This window comes from Telmatherina bonti (genome assembly GCF_933228915.1).
Source record: "Telmatherina bonti genome assembly, chromosome: 3".
In the NCBI taxonomy this organism is placed as follows: Eukaryota; Metazoa; Chordata; class Actinopteri; order Atheriniformes; family Telmatherinidae; genus Telmatherina; species Telmatherina bonti.
Genome location: NC_136621.1, coordinates 28402345 through 28425073, shown reverse-complemented (window position 1 = coordinate 28425073; position 22729 = coordinate 28402345).

The following is a 22729-nucleotide window of genomic DNA, read 5'->3' as shown; positions in this document are numbered from 1 at the left end:
GAATTTTGGTTGTCTTCATTGATCTCTTCTTACACAAGTAACAATTCAAACAAAAAAAAAATTCAGTCACTGGTCATTTTATTAGGTACACCAGCTTCATTTCTTAACACATATAACCCATCATGCACACACACATTATTGGCTCAGTGCATTGAAGGATGTAGACATGGTAAGCATGATATAAGTGACTTAACACATTATTGTTAGTGCCAAATGGACTGGTCTGAATATCTCAGAAACTGGAGATCGATTGGGATTTTCATGCATAAACCAGCTTTAAGGCTTGTGAAGAATAGTGCACGCACACAAAAACATTGAATTCTTGGGTTTTTGTTTAATCAGGACTCCCTTTGGTTTTGTAGGAGTAAAAATTACATTAATATTCTTTTATTTTTTAATTACATCTTTTTCCTCCAATGATTTCCTGAACTAAATCACTGACTGTGTTTAACCTGGAGCAATCTGAAACTTCTAAATCCACCTCTTATGTTTTTTTTGTAAGGCTTTGAAAGGAGCAGAACAGAATATCAGTCCAAATGTGCTCATTCTATAATTAATCATGATATAGCTGGCCTCCAGTAACCAAGACTAAATGCCTCATTTTCAAATGATCTTATCATTACAGATTCTTCTAGGTAAGAATACCAAAACCACATAAACATATTAAGAAAAACATCCAATCTTATTGTTAATTAGCCTTATGTTTTTAAAACAGAGTGTTAATGTTATTTGAAGTATCCATTCAGCTTTACTCCATGCAAAGAAAATGCTTCAGTCGTGTTATCTGGAGTTTTCTCATATCCACCAGAATAAATCATGGTGCGTGTCGCATAATGGAGCACTCTGTCACACGGATGTGAGTTGTTGCTCATTTCAATGCACAGTTGTCGACAGATTGAATATCTACCTGTGAAAGGAAATTTTTCTCTTGCAGGCAATGTAAATGCATATTAGTTAATAACAAAGAATGTGACTGCAGGACTAATCTATAAATGGTGCCACCTGCAGGCTGTGTCGGGCGGCATTAACATGTAAACGGATCTGTCAGATCGACTCCCACTGGCCTCTGCTGCAGCCCTCCTTGTTTTAGTTCTTTTAACATGACTCCAAACACACTGCCCAGCCTTTGTCCTCTATAATCGAACACTGGTTTTTGTTCAGTCCGGTTTGGATTTACACAGGTGGCGTTGACCTGTGAAATTGAATTCTGCAGCATATGCAAGGAAATGGAAGTTTATTCCATCTCAATGTGGCCAATGGTAAATTAGCAGATGGGTTCAAATGTGTCATCACCTCATTTAGCTGAGATAAGAATGCTGCAAATATATGATTCATTAGAGTCTTAATGAGAAGGCTGTATCGTGGAGGCAGTGAGGGTAATTCTTTTCCTTCCGAGGGGGGATATTTTTTTTTAGAGCCTTGTTTTCCAACCTGTACATGCGCACTCTGGCCCCTGGAAGGAGACAAAAGGCTGCCAAGGTCAGGCCTGACTTGAGAATGAAGGACGCGTTATTGATCAAACTCTGCCGAGCTGCAGCTGTAGAGAAAATGTTGGGGTGGGGGTGATGGAGCAGCTACACCGACACACAAACACAGGCAGACATAGGCACTGAGTGATAAGTACACAGAAACACATTGTACACAGTGCAACACACAAAGAATCATTACAGCACCAAGTGAGGGTTAGTACAGACAAATATTTACCCACTGGAATCATAACTGAGCTCCAGGCTGTGTGGCCTTGCCAGGAACCCAATTAATATCATTCACACAAATGACCTCATGGCAGATATGGGATTGAACTGTGTGCTTTTTTTGAATTAAAACCTGATTTGATACAGCCACATCTTCATCCAGCAAGTTCATGGCTGCATCAGTGCTGATTTTGGCTTTATAAATCCATTCCAAACCTCTTTTTATCTTTTCTTCTAGATCGCCGACTTAAGGCTTGATTAAAAACAAGAACTACCTTCTTTTAATTTGCATAGTTTCTTATTGCTTTATGCCATTACTCTCTTATCCAGCATCGTTTGAGTAGGGCACTGGTCCCCACTCAACCGATCATTGGAAGCTGAAGGAGGATGCTGCAGTGGCTCACTCTTGACATATGGAGGTGAGTGATGGAGGGGAGCGGACAAAGGAGGGTAGAATAGGTGACAGCCTTGATATGTTTGGAGGAAAAAGCAAAGGAGAAGACTCAAGTCTAACAGCACCACCATCTGCCAAAGGAGGAAAACTACAGCTGAGACTAAGAGGGGATGGAGGGAGGGAAGGTGGAGAAGGATCTGACCCTGACTGATCACTGCAGCATAACCGTCTAGCTTTTTCACAGGGGATCAGAGGATGACCAGGACAACATGAAAATCGTTTGGCTGTGTCATGTTCTCATTTGGACAAGGACATATTTCTGCTTTTCTTCTGTGTAAATCCATTCAGAGGAGATCTTTTAATAGGAATAGATTTTTCTGTATGTATTGGAGACACTCAAATTATTACCGATTTATTTTACTGTGCACCATCCAGTTATCAAAAGTAAACATTTAGTTTTGATCTATACATTTATGCTACATTAAACAGGGTGTGAATTAAAGCCTAGATATTTAGAAAAGGAAAAATATGCACAACATTTTAACAAAGGTGGTGTTTCTGGCGTGCTTTCGTGTGTTGCGTAGATATGAGCAACTGATGGTCTTTGCATGTGCAGAGACCTCTCGCTTCACTTTGTATAAGGATGTGAACTTGACCAGCAGTGACCTCCGCTTGACAGGCTGTCATGTGTTTAGGATGTAAACGATGGCGGTGACCTCTCGCTCTCTGGCTCTGCTCTCACATTCCACAGACTGGGTTGAAGGTCCTACTTGGGCTGAGCAGAATAAACAAACATCCCTGTAACAACTGAGAAAAAATATAGAATGAAATGAGCACTGGTTGTTTCTTGATTAAGCCGATATTCAGTTTTGGAAATTTCCCCTCATATTGCAGGAGAATACTACTGATCCACAAAGTTGCTGCTCCCCCCTCCTTGTTTTTAAGAGCCTCAATCCAAGTTCAAGTTGGATGGTTGTTTGATCCTAATGGAGTGTGAGGGCCTGTGCTAGCCTGCGTTGCTCTGCAGCTCCTAAGCTCTTTATTTAGCCCCTGAGGACAGTCAACCTTGGCCAGAAATGTGACCCTTGACCCCCTTATCTGGAAAAGTTCTATTCCCAGCATGGACAGAGGCTTCTGTGATTTATCTTGGCTCCAAATGGCAGCTTGATGCAGATGGTAAGGTTAGAGGAGGGTAACTAGGTGCTCCTCCAGAGGCTCGAGACCAGCATGATTTCACTCTCATGCAGCAGCAATCTATGTGTACTCTATGCGTGTTGCTGCGAACGGTAACAGGCTTACTTAGAATAAAGCAGGAAGTGTCTTGAATGATATACTCCACGTGAGTCCTTGAACTTCGACTACAAAAGAGTCTGCAGCTGTCCCACAACAGTAGGGTCTATTTTGGAAACACACTCACTTGCTTACTAATGTTAACCATATTGTATTATTGACCATGACCTGACCCACTTAACCAACAGTAAGTTGGATGGCTGTGAATACAAAGCACATCATGACTATTCTTCTCGACAGGGCTTTTTTTTTTTTCTTTTTTGTATTTTCTGTCATACTTTGTCAAACTAAAATGAGTTGAGACTCTGCAGCAAGGGTAGAAAGTGGCACTCTAGTTATACATTAAAATATTTTTCAGAGCGCAGCCAGAATGATCTAATTCTTAATACAATCCCAATTCCAGTCAAGCTGGGATGTTGTGTAAAACATAAATACAATTGAAAATAGTCATTTTGAATATGATGCCTGCCACAAGTTCCAAAAAAGCTGGAACAGGTGTGACAAAAGACTGGGGAAAGTTGAGGAATGCTAAAAAAACCCCTGTTTGGAACATTTCACAGGTGAACAGGTTAACTGGAAACAGGCGAGTGCCATGACTGGCTATAAAAGAAGCACCCCCAAAAGGCTCACCTATTAATAAGTAAGTATGAGGTGAGGTTAACCACCCTGAGCATGAGCCAGTAGTCCAACAGTTTAAGAAAGTTTATCATTGTAAAATTCACAGTAATTTAGGGATTTCGTCACTATCAAAATATTCAGAGAATCTGGAGAAATCTGGATAGAAGCAGCAAGGCCGCTTATATTAACAGAAAATGCCTGTAACCTGTTAGGAACTGACATCACTGGGTGGAGGATGTCACCGCGTAGTCACAGGAACACTTTGGAAAACTATTATCCGTTAACACAATTCGTAGCTACAAGTTTGCGCCAAAACTTTACCATACAAAGCTGAAGCCATGCAGGTATATCAACAACGGCCAGAAACGCAGCTGGTCTCTCTGGTCCCAGCTCATCTCAGAGGAACTGATGCAGAGTAGAACAATGTGTTGTAGTCTGACAAGTCCACATTTCAAATTGTTTTTAGAAGTCATGGACATTGTGTCCTCCAGGCCAAAGAGGAAAAGAACTATCCGGATTTTTATCAATGCAAAGTTTGCAAGCCAGCATTTTCAATGGTATGGGGGTGCGCAGGTGTCCGTGGCATGGGTAACTGGCACATCCTAGAAGATACATGCAGGTTTTGGAACAACATATGCTGCATCCAAGCAGTGTCTTTTTCAGGGACATTCCTGCGTATTTCAGCAAGACAATGTGTTACAACAGCTTGGCTTTGTAGTAATATTTTCTGTTTCTGATTGAAAATGTGTGGTGCGTTATGAAGCCCAAAACACAACAGCAGGGCATGCTGTTGAACAATTGAAGTCATCGAACAAGAATGGCAAAGAATTGTTTTTATAAAGCTTCAACAATTAGTATCCTCAGTTTCCAAACCCTTAATGAGCGTTAAATGAGAAGGTGATGTAGCACAGAGGTAACCATGCCGATGTCCCAGCTTTATTGGGATTGGTTGCAGACATCAAATTCAATACGAGTGAATATTTGTAAAAACAACTACAAAGGTTCTCAGTTTTAACAATACAAATGTTGTCTTTGGAGTGTGCTAAATTGAATCCAGGTTAAATGAATTAAAAAGGATCATTGCATTGGGTTTTTATTTACCTTTTACACAACCTCCCAGCTTAATCACAATTTGGGTTGCATGATTGATTTGTTGCAAAGACAAAAATGATTTAATTTGGTTACAGACCTAAAATTGAGGTTCAAGTCAGACCATAAGCTGACATAAGAATCGCCAAAGGATCCACTAAATGTATCCTGTGCTGAACATTTTTTTTTGTGATTTTGTTTATTTTTGATTGGACATTTGTCCACAGTGCTCACAAAAAAACCACACTATGTTTTCCTTTCCCAAATCCTTCTTATGACTCATGGTTGTAATAGAATAAAATAAAGACACCCATGTCACTTATAAAGGAGAGTTAGAAAACCAAGAACAAACAGGGATTGTCATTGGGATCAAATTTTCCTGACCAATCGGCGATTGACTTGCAGCATCCACACTATACCTGCGATGTATCTGTTTGGATGATAAAACATATAACGCTGAAGCTGTGATAAAAAAACATATGAAATGAGAACATGAGAAATATGTAGATTTAACAAACAATGGTTTTTGATTTCAGGTGAGAAGCTGAAACAGTAAAACATTCGTAAAAAACTGCCTTTTTTCCTCATCAATATAAGGATGAGCGGTGTACATCTCAGCCTTGGAAAAAAGAACACTTCTCAATACAGCTTTCACACCAAAAGGCCTAGACATGTTCTTTGAGTAGTCAGAGTTCAGAGACCCAAAAGACACATAATTTGCTTTACAAGCTTTGAGATTTGACTTGGACGTGCTCTGAAATGCTTAAACATGCTTCTGTGTTATCGCTGATGCTTATTAATTTTCTTAAAGGTTAGTTGAAACTATTCCAGAAGCTGTTTTTTTCAGGGTTATTCAAGTGAAGTTTAGGGAGTGAAAGAAATACATTTCTTCTAATAAATGCTGGTTGGCATGCTTAGTTTAAGGTTGCACACAAACCGCTGCATTAGTGGTTGCTTTGGCATCCTACCCAAAAATGTGTGCATTTGGAGATGAGCTCATCGGTGCTTGTTAGCTCTAGTTAGCAGATATGAAGTAAACAGCTCTTGTAAAACAGCCTTTTCCCATTACAGCTTGCTGTTGCCTGTCCTGTTTGTCCGCCAAGTCTCTCTACTATGCATAGAAGATTTGCATGAAATACCTAGTAACCCTGCACTCAGGCAATTAGCCTTCATTACACTGGTGTTCTGATTGCCAATTTGTCTGCCATGCAAGGTAATATGGAGTGTTGCTGGCACGCACCCAAAATGGTAATAATGGTAATGTAAGAGTCTTTGTTGTTGTTTCCTCTCAGACAAACATGCACAGACGGCTGGTCTGTCACTGGATGAAATGTTAGGGAAGTGAAAATGGCAATGAGGGATATCAAACACTATGGTCTTAGTGGTTTTAGCGTGCTTTGTTTAAGATTTATTCTGCCTTGCTGGTTTACTTAGTGTTTACTTATGTCAGCTTCTGTTTTTTTTATTAATTCTGACATTGTTTTTCATGAAAATGGGTCCATAAAGTGATGATAAGCCAGTGTTGGGCTGAAAAAAAAGAAGCATCACGCAGAATTTTGTGGAAATTCTTCTGATTTCCTCTCACAAAGTTCACATATTCCAAAAGAAACAAAATGGCTGGTAGTTTATAGAGATGTGCCATTGAGCATTCTCTATATTTACGAATAGTTTGGATTATTTTATCACAATAAAAAGTCCAGAAAAAATGTTTCTTTGGGTTTTTCTGTTTGTTTTGGACACAAATAAACAGAATAAATGTTTTTTTTAGCAAATGGTTGAGATGTTAAAAAGAAGAGGTTAATAATAATGTAACAACAGTAAAATGGTTGAAATTTGATAACATAGTGGACTCTAATGAAGAGGAAACTTGACACAACTCAGTTGTATTCATAAAGCCCTTTAAAACAGCCACAGTTAAAACAAAGTGCTAGACATAATCAGCAAAAGCAACACAAGAGAATAAATCGATTAAAACAGAAAAAAAAAATAAAATAAAACAATGGTTCATTGCTCCTAAAACAGTTTACAATAACAATGAATAATTCTAAAGATTAAAACAATTAAAACAAAAGAAAGAAATAGTAGATAAAACCAATAAATAAAACCAAACTAAAGCACACTAACCATAAGTGGTCTGACGCTTGGTGAAAGCCAAAGAATAAAAATGGGTTTTAAGATGAGTTTTAAAAATGGAAAGTGAGAAACACGTAAATTGGTGAGTATGCAGTTGTTCTGTTTAAGAGGGATGAGTACATCAGGATAAGAAGAGCAGTGCATGAGCTGCTGCACCTTTCCTACAAGTCAATATTGTACAAGCCTGTGGGGGACGTTTTCTGGGACTGCTTCAGTTGGTCAGGTATAAGTTTAGCTCACAAAATTAAAATCTACCTGAACTGATACACCACATTTTATTTATTTCTTTTTCTTTTTTTATTTCTTTGATGACACAGGCATATTCTAAGTTGACAATGTCAGGACTCATCAGGTTCAGGTCTCTGTGGTGGACCAGACTCTGGAGGGAATAATCAACTATAAAGAAACAAACTGTGCTAAACATTTACTAACACACTGGACCATTCTGGTATTACATGATTGCTTTTGGATATTTGTTAATTGGAGATTATAACAGCTATTTATTGGGTGATTAATATGGAGCTGAACTTTAAAAAGTGGCTTTTTTTTTATTACCAATTTTTTTTCAATGGCTATTCTGACAGTCTGGGTACACTGTGTTCGCATTAGGAATGGGTCAGACAAGCATTTCTTCTCTTGTTGCTCTTTTAAAAAAAAAAAAAAAAAAAAAAAAATCTTTCTTAATATGGTTTAAATAAGGAATAACATATGTATGTAATCAAGAAGTATCCCTGTGTGGAATGCTGGGTAATAGTATGATCATCCACATACCTGCAGAACCACACACAACACTGAAATAGAAGAACAAGTGGAGTGTTATAATGCATCATGATGGGCTTGTTCTGAAGCTTGGTCCTGACTCACTTGGCCAACAGTCCTGGCAGTACTCGTAGGAGTGATATTACAATATGCCCTGGTGCAATCGAATCATAACAGCTGGACATACCAGTCCAAACTATAAAACAAAGTCAACATCGCACCAGTTCTTTCTAAACAACAGTTGCTTCTCTCCCATCTTAGTTATTACAGCTTTGATTGTATTCTGGGAATGCCAATGTGTGTAGATGTGTGTGTGTGGTCTTTCCACTTTGAGCGTCCAGAGTTATGGAGGGAAGCTCTGCGGTTTGACTTGCTGCACTCAGACTGCCTGTGATATTGCTCAAGGGTAAAGCCCGACAGAAGAGTTATGACTTCAACCCATCTCTGGCCATCAGGGAGGTCAGAAGGAGGCTGCAGTCACACACTCAATTGCACACACACATTTACCTAACACAAGAACATTTCTTAAACATAAGCACACACTCTGGAACACAGCCAGCATCCGAGTCAGGGCGCTGTCATAAATACAATTACAGCCTCTCAGTCTTGGGGCTAGGTTAGGTCCATTGTCTGCACGTGTGCGAGCCAGACAGATTAAAGGCAAAACGTACGGCACATGAATATTTGCGTCACAACATATTAAGAGGCGGTTGAGGGAGAGCACCTCTCACATCAAGATTTCCAATCTGCATGGTCCAGGAACAAGAGGACATTAAAATCAAAGTGACTCTCCTCAGGTTAGACACGGATGCTTTTTACGTGGGCGTGTCACTTTGAGAGTTTTTAATGACCATCATGTATAGTGAAGAGGGAATACTGTCGGGCTCTTTCACGCACGCACGCACACACACACACACACACACACACACACACACACACACACACACACACACACACACACACACACACACACACACACACACACACACAGGAAAGGAAGAGATGGCAGCAGCAGCTTTTATAGGCAACACACATGTGAAGGTTAGATCTGGTAGAGGAAGCAGATGATATAGGCTTTTATGAAGAGCCAAAAGTGATGGTGCGAGGCTTTTATCTCTGTGTGTAAAAATAAAAAAAAATGCAACTTGAAACATATTCTTACATCATTTTTTTCCCCCTCTTTTGTTTATAGTGACAACTGATGTCATATTTTGCTTCGGAAAAGCTCATATAACCTTCAAATTAACGGTGTAAAGTGAGGCTGTGGCTGTCTGCGTGTTATCTAGGTCGCCACGGGTCCCCTGGCTGGGGTACTGTATTACCCTAAGGGTTTAAAAAAAAAAAAAAAAAAAAAAAAAAAAAAAACTGTATTCAAGACATATTTAAGCCCCTTGTGCCCTCTTGCGGCTGGTATTGGAACTGACTTCACTCTGAGCCAGCCATTCAGCCCTCTTGCTCCTTACTTTAATTGACCTGGATTTGTTCCTTTGCTTTGCTGTAATGAAAAAGCACGAGGTGCCTCGAGAATGAAAATCCTGTCAGCTTCGCCCTGAAGCAATTCCCACACCCCAAAAGTGGGTCCCCTTTACAAGATCTCCTGTTTGAAGCTGAAAAGAAATAAAAAATTTAAAAGACCTGGGTGCTTCAATGCCTTGCGATGAATAATTAAGAAATGTGCATTTTCAGATAATAGAGAAGGGAATTTTAATACATTTGGATGTAAATCCATTGAAGAAACATTTTGGAATATATTTGCGTGGGGAGTTGTGCACGAGTTTGTCTTGAATCCTCATTTCTCCAAGCAAAGATGCGGTAAAAATTTCCTCCATAGTTTCCATCTATGTTTAACATTGTGAATACATAGGATCCCTTAAAAATCCTCCCAAAACTGAAACATGTAGAGACTGGACACAAGTTCTTTTGGGTTCTGCATTAAAAGCATGAAAAGCCATATTACAAACAGTCTACAAAGCTATTGATGCTGCTTCCCTCCAAATGTGCTGCTCAAGGTTCATGTTATCAGTACAAGGTAATCAATATGCACCATAATGACCATAAAGATTTTCCAATGAAAAACGTTGAAATAAAAATTAAAAAGAGATTAAACTTTGTATCTAATGCATGATGCAGTCATTTCAGCGATATTTCCATGAACGCATCACCACACTGAAAATGATTAAACCCCAGCATTCCTGTGCTGAAACGGTAAACATCTGCTTTTAAAACAACATCTGATTAAAACAGTTTCTCTCTCACCTTGTAATAAAAGATGCGCCATGAGTTCATTAGTAATAACAGTTTAGTCAGTTGTATCTGTCGCCAATTCAGTGACAGTGTTATACCAGATCGCATAAAAGGCATATTTGAGGATCAATTCTCCCTCGCTGCTCTTTAGCTTTTTAATCTTATCATTACAGAAACATGTCCCCAAACACTCATGAATCATACACCATGGGACTGTTGGATTTTACACTTGGTGACTCATCAGAGATCTAACTCTTTGCATTAAAGGCCGGTGACAATTTTATGGTTTCCACATTGGACAAAGAATGGATATGTTGTAGAGGGCTACAAAAGGAACCCTGTCCTGTCTTCATAGCTCATCTCCTGTGACAGCAGAGCTGAATTGAATCATCTTTGCTCCGGGCTGGTGGCGGAGAGAAGCCTGGCAAGGCTGTGTCTGAGGTGTGCATGCATGCTATTTGTTGTGCGTCTTTGAATGAATGTTCGTCCTAATTAAGCATCAGCAGCTCCTTGGACCAGGGGGAGGCAAGACTTCACAGCCAGTAAATCAGGACAATGCTTTTTGTGTCACTGGTGCTGGCGTGAGTTTCCCTGCTTCCCCTCCCCTCTCCCTACATCTCTTCCTCCCTTCTTACCCTCCTCACCCTCTGCCAGTCTCACAGCAGCAACGCAGCCTAGGGCTCCAAAAATAAATGATGGCTTCCCAAGTGCACGGTCAAGGCCAGGCAAGTTGGCAGGGCTGGCCACTCCTTTGATGGCTGCAGCAGTGACTTTTCACACATGCATCCCCTAGTGGTGGATTGATCTAACTACAATTATATTTCAAGAGGGACAGAAACTGCAGCAGTATGACATGTTACCCAACTTTATAGCCTCCTCCATGCAGGATGAAATAGTAGTTAATCATCTAAAAAACAAACAAAAAGCTCTCTTATGTGCACATTTCAATATAGTTTCACCATACTGTATCAAACAGCCTGTCTTTAGCATTTTTCCTGGAGATGAATTTAACAGTCCAAGCACTTTGCTCTGGTTTGGACCCTCTATCACTGATTGCACTGCAAAAAAAAAAAAAACCCAACAAACAAAAAAAAAACCCAACTTGATCTGACTCATGTCATGTTTAAAAGTCTGTATTTTGCACCTTTACAGGAGCAGTTTGTATTTTAATGAGAGCAAATTTCATTGGGCAAGCTCTAAGCCACAGTAATTGAGTCACTGGTTCCCATCAAAAGTGTCACTGGGGGAATAACTATGAAGTCAAAGTGGGTCAGTAAAGAGTACTCCCAATACCGGCAAGGTCTCATGCTTAGTCTCTCTTTTCAGATTCTTTTATTATCTAAAATAATGTGACCACATTAAAAGACCAGTGTGTGGGCAATGGAGAGTAAGAGGATATTTATCATATAGGACACATGAGCCGAGCCGAAAGAGTTAATGGGGTGTCCAAAGTCGGTCCTCGAGGGCCACTGTCCTGCAGGTTTCCCATGTATTCCTGTTCCAACACATCTAGCTTCCACTAAATGGATCAAACAGCCAATGATGTGCACAATTGATTAAGCTCTACTACCAATTAATTTGAATCAGGTGTGTCTGAGCAGGGATACATAGAAAACCTGCAGGATTCTGGCCCTCGAGGACCGGAGCTGGACACCTCTGGATTAAATGATTGTCATTTACAATCCAAACTGGGAATGTTTTTTTTTTTTTTTGTAAAAAACTCAAATTTGACATCTTTTATTAAAGATTTATTTTGTTTTTATCTGTAATAGAACTGCTCAAGAGCTTGTGAAGATTTTTTTTAATTTTTGTTTTCTTTACTAAAATGTATCTGACATGAGAACACACCTAAAGAACAGTGCATTCCAGATGAATCTTCATTGCCTGCAGCTGTCTTTCAAACTGTCCTTACTATTTTCTAAATTTAAAAAGCATTGTTTTCAGTCAGCAAATAAAAATGATACAGAAAGATTTGAAAAGAGAAAAAAAAACTCATTCAGTTCCTGAACATCTGGTCAGGTAACTTGGTCAGGTTTGTAGACAGCATAGACTCTGAATGCACAGTGGAACTTACATAAAAGTGACATACAGATGAATGCAGACATGCTAATAAAACATATAAAAGAAAACTTTCATTCTTTCTGCATCCATTCTCAAGACCAGATACACTGTGCAATGTTATGCATATCTACATATAGACACATGCTTCTTCTGCCCTCCATTACAGAGCACATTGTACCAGTGAAGTACTGGCGAGTGAATGAAGTGGCTTGGAGGCAAATTCTCTGGTCTTCTATTAATTTTACATTCTCCAAGGAGGCCACATATATCTTTTATCCATTTAATTAGTTCTGCTGTCTCTACATTTGTGAGATCTATTTTATTCCTGACTATATGGTCTGGACCAATTGATCGGGGAATTTATGAAGTATATGCAGTTCTGTAGACTGTTCCGATGTGGATACATATTTAGTGTCTGAATTATTGCTGTCAAAAGCAAAAACAGTAAACTGCAGTTTGAAGAGATGAAAACAGTCTAAGACACATTCATGTATAGTCCTTTACGGAGTTTGGCATCAAACAGTATTAATAATGGCTTAGTTTACTTAGATACAAAAGAGTGTTTACAGACACAGCCCAGTGCTGAGGGCCTGAGGCATTTTAGCTCGAATACTTTTTGCAAAACAATTAAGGACACATGTTGTGAAATCAAATGAAAACATCACAGTAGATGATTTATTCATTTTAACAAAACTTATACAAGTTTCATAGATGTTTTCCTTTCACTGTCGTGAGTTACTTCAGTAAGCGGCAGAGCCAAGCACCATCAGTGAGTGGACTGGATGCCCACTAGGGGTCAGGCTGACACAAAACATTTGGTACATCCTGTATCAGATACATGTGCACACACTAAGACGTATGAGCTGTATGGACTGTAAGTTGAGATCATGAAAGAAAAAGGTAAATCATAAAAGAAATATTGCTCTTTTTAATAATGATAATAATGATAGAAAACTTAAATGCAGCTGAAAAAAAATCCATTTAGAGGCACGATGCAAATATCATGTTCAACTTTTAAAATGGTTAATGTGAAAATATAAAGATAAATTGCAGACAAATGTAATGTTTTTGTTTGATTTTAAAAGATTTTTTTTTTTATACTTAAGTGAAAATCCAGTATAACCAATAATAAACTGGTGACCAGACCAGCTGTTCTTTTTAAAAACACTGGTGGTAAACTTACATCACATCCCAAGCATCACATCATAATCTCATGATGACACCCTTGAGGTCTATTAATCCATATTAAATAGAGAACAAACCTGCACAGAGATAGGTTGGAAAGTTTAACTGGCACCAGTTTGGATGTGAGAGACGGCGTTGGAAAAAGCAGAAACTAAAACATAAACAAACATTCTGCAGATTTTCTCTTTTTAAAAACTTCATTCTTGAGATTTAATTTACAGATAAATTCAAACTCAACTTCGAGCTGCACCGTTCTCTGACATTGTCTAAAATTGATCATATAAATCGAGCTTTTCTATCTTTGTCAATTTTTCATATGAACCGACAGCGCTCAGTTCTTATTTATACTTTGTTAGACCTTCACCTCCTAAAAAATAAAATAAGACATCTCGATGTGGAAAAACAAGTGCTCTTTATTCTGGTCATTGAAAGAAGTTGGAAAAACGTGTGTCTACACATCATTCTGCATTTAAATACTCTCATATTACAAAGACCATTTAATAATATACTTGAATTTTGAATTCATTAGTTATAATAAATATATTCAAACACATAAACTTTAAACAGGAACATGCAAATTGATATTTTGCTGTTGTAATGATCTCTAACGACACGTTTTACTCAGTATCTGCAACAGTATCCTGAGAATTACTTTAATTTATTTAGTCATTTTAAAAGAGAAGACTAAAAGAAATGTTGCATTAGCCAGTTTTTATTTTAAAAAAATGTATATTTTTCTAAATTTACCAGGTCCTGAAAGAGTTCAGTCTACATATCTGGTGTTGGATCATGTGTAGTGGGATCATTATTCCATCAGCTGAACACTTACATAAGAGATAAAGTAGAAGCTACACTTTTTGTGTCATGTTCCTTAAGTTTACTCAGTATGAATTTACCCCTCTTTTCCACACACTTTTCCCACTCTGACATGTTAATAAACAAGCACTGTGTATGTGTGTGAGTTCAAATACTTGCAGTATATTGCACAGTGCTAATAAACAAGCCAGCAGACAACACAGTGAAGTTTTTAACAAGCTGTCAGGGGCCACAACATTGTTCTCCTGCAACCGTTAACACAGCTCACCATACAGCTCCAGGTAGTGACACCCTGAGAACTCTGCAGAGCACCTCTGTGGTCCAACATGCAAACACAAACACACACAAACTGTTTCTTTACCCGCATTCTCACTTCTGGCTCCATATAGTCCTAAGCAGCTAATAGGCGTCAATGTTGTAGCTTAATGGAAGTGCAGAGAGAGTTCTGCTGTTGAGGTAGATAGGGCCCTCTGGGCAAAAACACATTAACCTATTTGGAGGGCGTGAATTCTAGATGGTGTTATTAGCAGAGAGTCTGAGCACCTTGAACTGAGCTGCTCCAATACTCAGTGTGAGTTTGTGCTGGTGTGTCAGAGGAGAAGGGAAGTGTGAGAAAGAAAGAAAATTCTTGTTTTACCTGCCTATTGCAAACCGGAGGGAAGGTCTAAGCACAATCCATCTCAGCGGCGTAAATCAGGAGGTTGGAGGAAAAGCTGCACCTCCTTCGTTTGGGGTTTTATTAGCTTTTTTTGGCTGAGGCACAACAAAGTCAAAGCAGTGCAGAATGACAAATGTGAAACAAAACTGACCCGCAAAGGCCGTCATTTGAGTTTGACAGAATAAATGTAGCGAAAAACTAAGTTTAGAGCCATCTTGAAAAGAAGTTACTTTATCATCACTCAATTAAAGAAAAACATCCATTTCTGTCATTGTCACAGCCACATACTCAATTTTGCACTAAATGCTTAGACAAAGAGAGACAATTACACTTATGCCATCCACTAATTCTGCCCAATTAGCCAATTAAGGCTAATTACAGTTTTAGCTTTGGCACAAGGATTTTCATAATTAACCATTTATCAAATCTCCACCCTATTTCTCGCCAGAAGACACCCAGGCAGCAAAGCAGAGAAGGCACTCACTCCAGCTCCTCTAGTCTCCCAAGGCCACATTTCCCACCGGGAGTGAAGCTTGAACTGAAGCCGCTGATTATCTATTACGGCTGTAAAAAAGCAGTTTTATTTAACCCCTCCTATTCTTCTTACCCCCCCTCTTTTTTTTCTAAAACAGGACGAGTTAATTGATCGCTTCATGATAATTTCATGTACACCGGAGCAGGGCAGTGTAATATTCAGAATGAATTTGACCACATGCTGTATCGCCACCTGCACAGGATGACTTCACTGAGGTGAACATGGGGTCACAGGGACCTATAACCTGTCCTGTTTCCCTCTGCCACACACACAACACTCTAACCCCTATTGTGCCACTGCATTATCTACTTTTAGTCAAATTCTCCAGTTTCACAGTGTAAGTGAATTTCATCAAGTTGTACATTATTAAAGGGCAGAAATTATTTAGTGAATATTCATTATTTATATTTATACAAGGAGCTTGTCTGCAGGGAGCAGGTCTCATTTTCAGCCTCATATTTTGTAAACAGGCAGTCACAGAAGTGACAGTTCCTCTGATTTAAAGAGACAGGCCTGCTTATGGAGAGTGATGCCTACCTTGAATTCAAATGGAAAGGTGATCAATTTTTAATATTTCTTTTCATGCAGCATTTGCATTGACTCGCTCTCAGTTTCTGCCGTTGTTGCGGCTCTTTCTCTCAAATGGACAATGGTGGGCAAGCAGGTGAGCGGAGAAAATGGGAATGAAAAAAAACCAAAAAAAAAAACCAGTCTGAGCTCAAGCTGAAAAAGAGCATTTATTTGTTTCAGAGAAAATGGAGGGATGACTAAAAGAATGTCACTTTTTGCTTCAAGCTGACCTCTTTGCAGCTTATGGAGAATTATTTATTGAATATTAATGTAATTTTTACTGACGGTGTTTAATAATAAAAAGAAAAAGGTAAAAAATAAAAGTGAATCAGACAAATTAGGGAGTGTCTATAAATGCAACAAAACCCACATTACCATCCAAAAGCATATTCAGTTAGGAGGGAAAATAACTGTTTAGTCCACACTGGAGTTTTGTGCACTTAAAAAAAAGGATTGTTTAGTCGTTCATGACTGCAGCTTTCAATTTGCCTCTTCGTATGTTAACAACAGAACAGACAGACAGACGAGCTGGTGAAGCCAGACAACCATATCCGTGTTTGTTAGCGTGTGCCTGCACCTTCACGGCCGCCCTGCCTGACTACATGGCAAATATGAACAAAACCGCTTTTCAAGGGGAATAATGTAGAACAACATCATGTGGAACTTTAGGACATATTTATATATTTCTTTGGGCTGACATTAATTTTAAAGCAGCGTTTTAAAGTTGAAGAAAAGGGAATGCTGCGCTCAAACAGAGTTATATGGTTATGCAAATGAATGAAATGAATGTCAAAACTGCAGTGAAGAATTGATGAGGACAGAGAGCGCTTGTCTTGGTTGCGAGGCCCGCGGATGACTGAGAGGACAAGTGACGTTCATTTTCAAAGGAAAGTTTCATGCCGCTATCATGGCAGCCATTGTGACTTGTAGATAAATTTTAATGCCCCCACTCTGACGATCCTGTGTCACTCTCTCGCTTCCTTTCTCTTTCTTTCCTTTTTTGTAAGCACCCATTGCTATCTCCTCTCCCTATCCGCGATGACATCCGAACAGACACATGTGCATGTGACGCGCCAGGACCCAGAAAGCCTCTGCACATGGAAAAGAAAGATGGGGGAAAAAGTCTTTATAAAAGATTCATCACAAATGTCTCTAATCCACTACTGCATTGTCAAGGAGATGTTATAAAGCACACATTGTAAATGGATTCTTCTCTCACTGACTAAAGTCATTTCTGCAGAGGGATGGGGGAGTGGAGCCTGGGTGACAGGGGGCATCCTTGTGTGGCACCAGACAAGTACATAGTGTGAGCAGATGAGCGGCACTCTCTGGGACTGCATTACTACCTGTCCCCAGTGCTGCGCTGCCTGTGAGCCCGACTCTAATGTGCAAGCTGGCCACATTCCCCTTGTCAAGGCCTTGACGTGCACATCAAAAATTACCCAACCTAAAGTGACAGTCTGTTTTCCTTCCACTCCCCCCCCCCCTCTCTGCAGCTTGGCCTGCTGGAAGACTGCTTTGAAAGCCAAGACTGCCAGTGCCACTACGGTGGCAGGGACTTTATTTATTCCCCACCGCAGGCATTGGAAGGTAAAACAATATGGATGGCACTGTGGAAGTTCATAATATTAGCTTTGGCTTTGGGCTCTTGGCCATAAATATAACACAGCCTCCTGGAGAATATGATTGGAGCCACTTTAAGAATCAAAAATTTGAGCAAAGGTCTGGAAAAAAAAAATGGCGGATGGGGTGTCACTACTTCCCTTTCATCTTTTATGAAATCACCATTCAACTCCCTCATCCTCCCAGCGCAAAGTGACATAAGTCTCTCATGCTTTTAGTGGCACTTTGAAAAATAAGATCTCAGTGAAGCAAAAATAATCACTCTTTTCAACACTTCACTTCATCTGGCGATGCTCTTCACTCCTCCATTTCAGAGCCTCTTCAATCACATAAGATGATATTGGGTATTACTTATTTATTTTCTGCCTGTTGGAGGGGTACAGAGGTTGAAATAAGGAGGAAGTGACAAGATGGTGAAAAGGGAAGCTCGTCCTGCCACAAACATGCATGCAAACATCCACACAAAATTTGACACGTTTCGTGTAGCTTTGATCTGTTTCACTGCCAGATTTTCACTTTACTAAAACCACGACATTTTATGATCTTTTTAGCCCCGTCATTATGGAAAATTACCCCTCCATGTGTGTGTTTTATGTGAGAAAAAAAAGCAAAGAGATATTTTGGGAACTCATGTCTGTAGTTGCGCAATTCTCTCGAGATCACAAGTTTTTGATTTCTAATGTGGCTGCTGAGAGGTGCATCGACATTTTTTTAAGACTAACCTGCACGTCATGCTGAACTTGCTCCCAGACATATTCATCAACATACAGTACAGAGCAGATTGGATCAAGGACAGGGATACAGGTGCCTCTGCCTGATCTGGAGCAAAAACAACTTGCCGTTTCTTCCGATCAATAATCTTTTGTTGCTTGGATCTTGCCTCTGTTCTGTTCTACACGTCCCCAGACTGACGCTGTTCAGTCAGTGCTATATCTCTATTAAACTCAAAGAGAATAGGAAAATAAACTGCTTATTTTTGGGAGCTTAGGGGATTAAATAAACAACTGCAGAATAAAATAATAGAAAAAAAAAAAGATGCTTCAAACATCGACAAGATCAGCACGGTACCACAATTACAATAAATCTCATTATTATGTATCTATTTCACTTAACAGGGTTTAAAGCATGTAGGATACATTTTTCCTGAGGACCAACAACATGAGCTTCTCTAACTGAAAGATCTTTATTATCTACTACCAGCAATAAAGTTGCATAGAGTGCCAAATTACAACAACAGTAATCTTAGAGCACTTTAGAGCAACCTAGTGATTCTCTGGCATCAACTTAAGGATTTATCTTTGGGTTAGGATGTGGAGTGTGATTGCTTACGATCAGGGAAGTTCAGCAATTAGTAATTGAAGGTGTATTAACAATGTTGGATCCTTGTAGGATTCATATAAAATGTAGCGGTTAAAATTTGTTTTGTAATGTAAAGAAGTGTTGGGCTTGGAGCTTTAGGCCCCAGGCTACAGCAGCCATGCTGGTCCGAAGATAGCTGGCATGATTGTACTCATGGCTAGTGATGGTGAGCGGAAAGAAAGCCATTGGATAGTATCTGTCCAATGCAGGCCCACACTCCTGTCGGTGGCTCAGCTTCCCTGCTCTCTTGGCCTCCGCACACCCGGTATATTTCAGCAGCTTATTTATTATATTTTATTCAGCTAATAACTCAGTGGTACTAAAAAAAAAAACAAAACAAAAACAAAACAAAAAAAACAAACCTCTTTCATGCATGAATTAATAAAAAAAAAAACAATGCAAGATTTTTTTTAAAAATACAGTATTTTACCAATATAAACATACAATGATGCTTTTTTTTTGTTTTTTAGTGATATTTAGAATTTATCATGATTTATTATTTATTTATTTAATGATTTATTTTAATATTTTCTATAAAATATTTATAAAATAATATACTATTATAATATACTACTATTATTATGTAAATCTTGTATATAATACCGCTGTATCATTTTCTTTTCCTATTTATTGCAAAGGCAAACTTGCATAATCACATTATGTTCAATTATATCATACATTTAATTACTCTCCAGTGAGTGGGAACATATTGGATGACTCACTAACATCCACCGAAGTGGGTTGTTTACTAAAAATACCGTCCTCATTCATGAATATGCCAGAAAAAAATTAATAAAAGGGTTCAATTTGTATAATCAAGGTTTTTCCAAAATGGTTTTAAAGAATTATTTATCAGTGTAAACAACCTTTGAGACCATAAAATCCTCCATTCAGTTGCACTAGATCGATCTTAACATGGACAGAACAGTTTTAGGAAAAAGGGGTTTAGGATCTTTTATGAGACATTACTGTACATGACAAAGTGACCTGAGGTTCCTCTTTAACAACCAGAACTATTATTTCAATATTGCGTGTATATTTTTTAATTTTATTAATGTGCAACTTTAAAAGAAGTGCAGGTGTCATTGAGAGTTAGTATTACTTTGAGCTGCATTTAAAAGTAGAAGTTAACCAGAGAATAAGTATCAGCGCTCCCTCCCCCTCTCGTTCTTTTATCCACATCAGTGCACAAACAGTGGTCACATTCTAAGCTGGGTCACTTAGGGCCTTTGCCTCATCACTTTAACTAAGTTACACAATTGTCGGCTCTGCTGTCTTTTAATCCCCACTTTCCCTCCTCTCATCTCACCCTTCTGTACTTCCATCTGTGTGCATCTGTGTCCCCAACTGCTGTGCAATTAAAGAGTGATGAGCAGTGCTGTTAGTTTATAAAAAAAAGGAGTGAAGAAACATAATGTAGTTTGTGTGTCACCATCAATTTACTGCATGCTAAAACTTTCAAAAAGATGATGAATAATTCGAGAAGAGTGCAAGGGGGAAGAACGGTGGCTGTTGTTGCAGCGGAGTGAGAAAAGAAATAGATGGAACTGAGAAATGAATGCAACAGGAAAACGTACTGGGAGAAGGTAAAGAAAATGACTTTGTTATTCATCTGGTCCTTTGTCACAAGTTGAGAGCCAAAGATGCAAAACTTCAAGCAGTCAGGATCCCATGGGTGAGATACTGCAGTTCAAACAAAGTAAACAACTGCTTTACTCTGATGCACACTTTAGTCTTGCTGGAGGCTAAGTTGCCTTCCTGCTGCAGCTGGTACTGTGGCACACTTTGCCGGCAGGGGAAAGCGTGAAAATTGTTGCAAAGATCTCAGAGTATTCTAAGCAAGTGTGGCACACAGGAGACTCAGCCTTGCTGTTATTTACATAAAAAGAACAGGTTGACTTTCATGAACAAGGAGATGCTTGTGTAGAAAAGGTGCATAAACACAGTATCACACTGTACAAACACAATTCAAAGAAAACTTAAACTGCCAGGTTTGGAAAGTATAAGTTGTATCCGGAAGGAGAAGAAAAGAAACAGAGAAACATTTATTTATGAACTGCAGACTAATTGCAAGAGCAACTTCTTGAACAGCATGTTGTTAGTGTTTAAAATATGATAAAGATAGACATCTGTCAAATCATCAGTCAGGATGAAGAAACTACACTCCACAATTCATTTCTGGTACAAAGACTATTTTTATTGATTTATATAATGCAGAAAAAGTCTTAAAAAAAATAAAAATAAATGTAGAGCAAAAACACAGAATTAAAAATGCAGAAAAAAATACGAGGAGAAAAAATGCAGAAAGAAATTGTAAAAAAAAAAGGTAAAGCAATATCTGAGGTGAGCAACTGCTGCTCAGTGACTTTAATGTTATGCTTGAGAGTCCCTCACATAAACATAAAACAAAGCTCTTGTAAAATAATAAATAAATAAGAATTACAATGAAAGGATGCAAGAGTTTGTGCATCATGCAAGTTGTTTATCTGAATAACATGATGTCTAATGTCTTGAGGCTTCAGCTACATTTACTCACATCTCAATCTTGCAGGACTTGAGGTTTAAAAAGATAGAAAAAAAAAAAGGAAAAGGTACCCTAAAACTCTTATAATTTAACTTCCAGCAAAAAGTAAAACAGGTTGGGATCCAAGCAGAGAAGCAACATAAACAGGAACTACAGTTCGGCACGACACCACAGTTTTCAAATCACTGTCATATCAACACCTCAGTCAAGTTGCTACAATGAAATAGATTTTTCTTTAAAACCAGCCATTTAGTTTTTTAATTCATAAATGGGCACGCAACATCTAAAGCAGTAGGGTCCGAAGTCGGTCTTTGAGAGCTTATGTCTTGCAGATTTTTGATGTATCTATTTTCTGACTCATCTGATTCACATAAACCAGCTGTCACAGTGAAACTAGGAAACGTTGGTATTACTATGAATGTGTACATGTGCAACAAAGATGGAAAAAAACACAAAACATAAGACCGAATTTGTAAAGAAACATCTTAAGTGACAATAAAGTTTTGTAGAAGATCCTGTGGGATTGTGATCCGGAATGCTGAGATATGTATATAAACAAAGAGGAGCTCTGCAAATATCTGAAATGTATGTTTTTAAAGGCAGAATCAACATGCAATCACATCCCATATTACATTGATTAGACATTTTCTGTTCATAACACTTAGAAATTGTATTGTTTTAACTGAGCCTTCATGTTGATATTAGTGTATAAAAACTTTTGAATATAATCACCAACATTAGCAACTGGCTTAAAAATCAATTTTGACATCTTACTAAGTAAAAACATGAAGTTGCTGGAAGGTTTGAAAACTAAAAGGTCCATATTCGATAGGACACACGCAGCACTTTTACAATAGCAAAATAGAAACGGTCATAAAAATGTATTTTATTGACAAAAAAATGCTGTTTGTGCAAACATGCAATGCCCTTTCTCTTTTAATTCAAAGACAACTAAAGACAATTTATAAATGAAAACATATATCACATCATAGTGAGATTAATTCTATTTAAACTACTTGCTTTGAACGGCACACGCAGAGCACATGCATCAGTTAATAGTTTTTAGACATGCAATAACAGCATGTATGCAGTTCCCAATTAAAATAAAACTCTTAATAAACAGACAGACGTTACCACGCATAACAAACCTGTGCGTTGCTTTCTATTTAAACATACA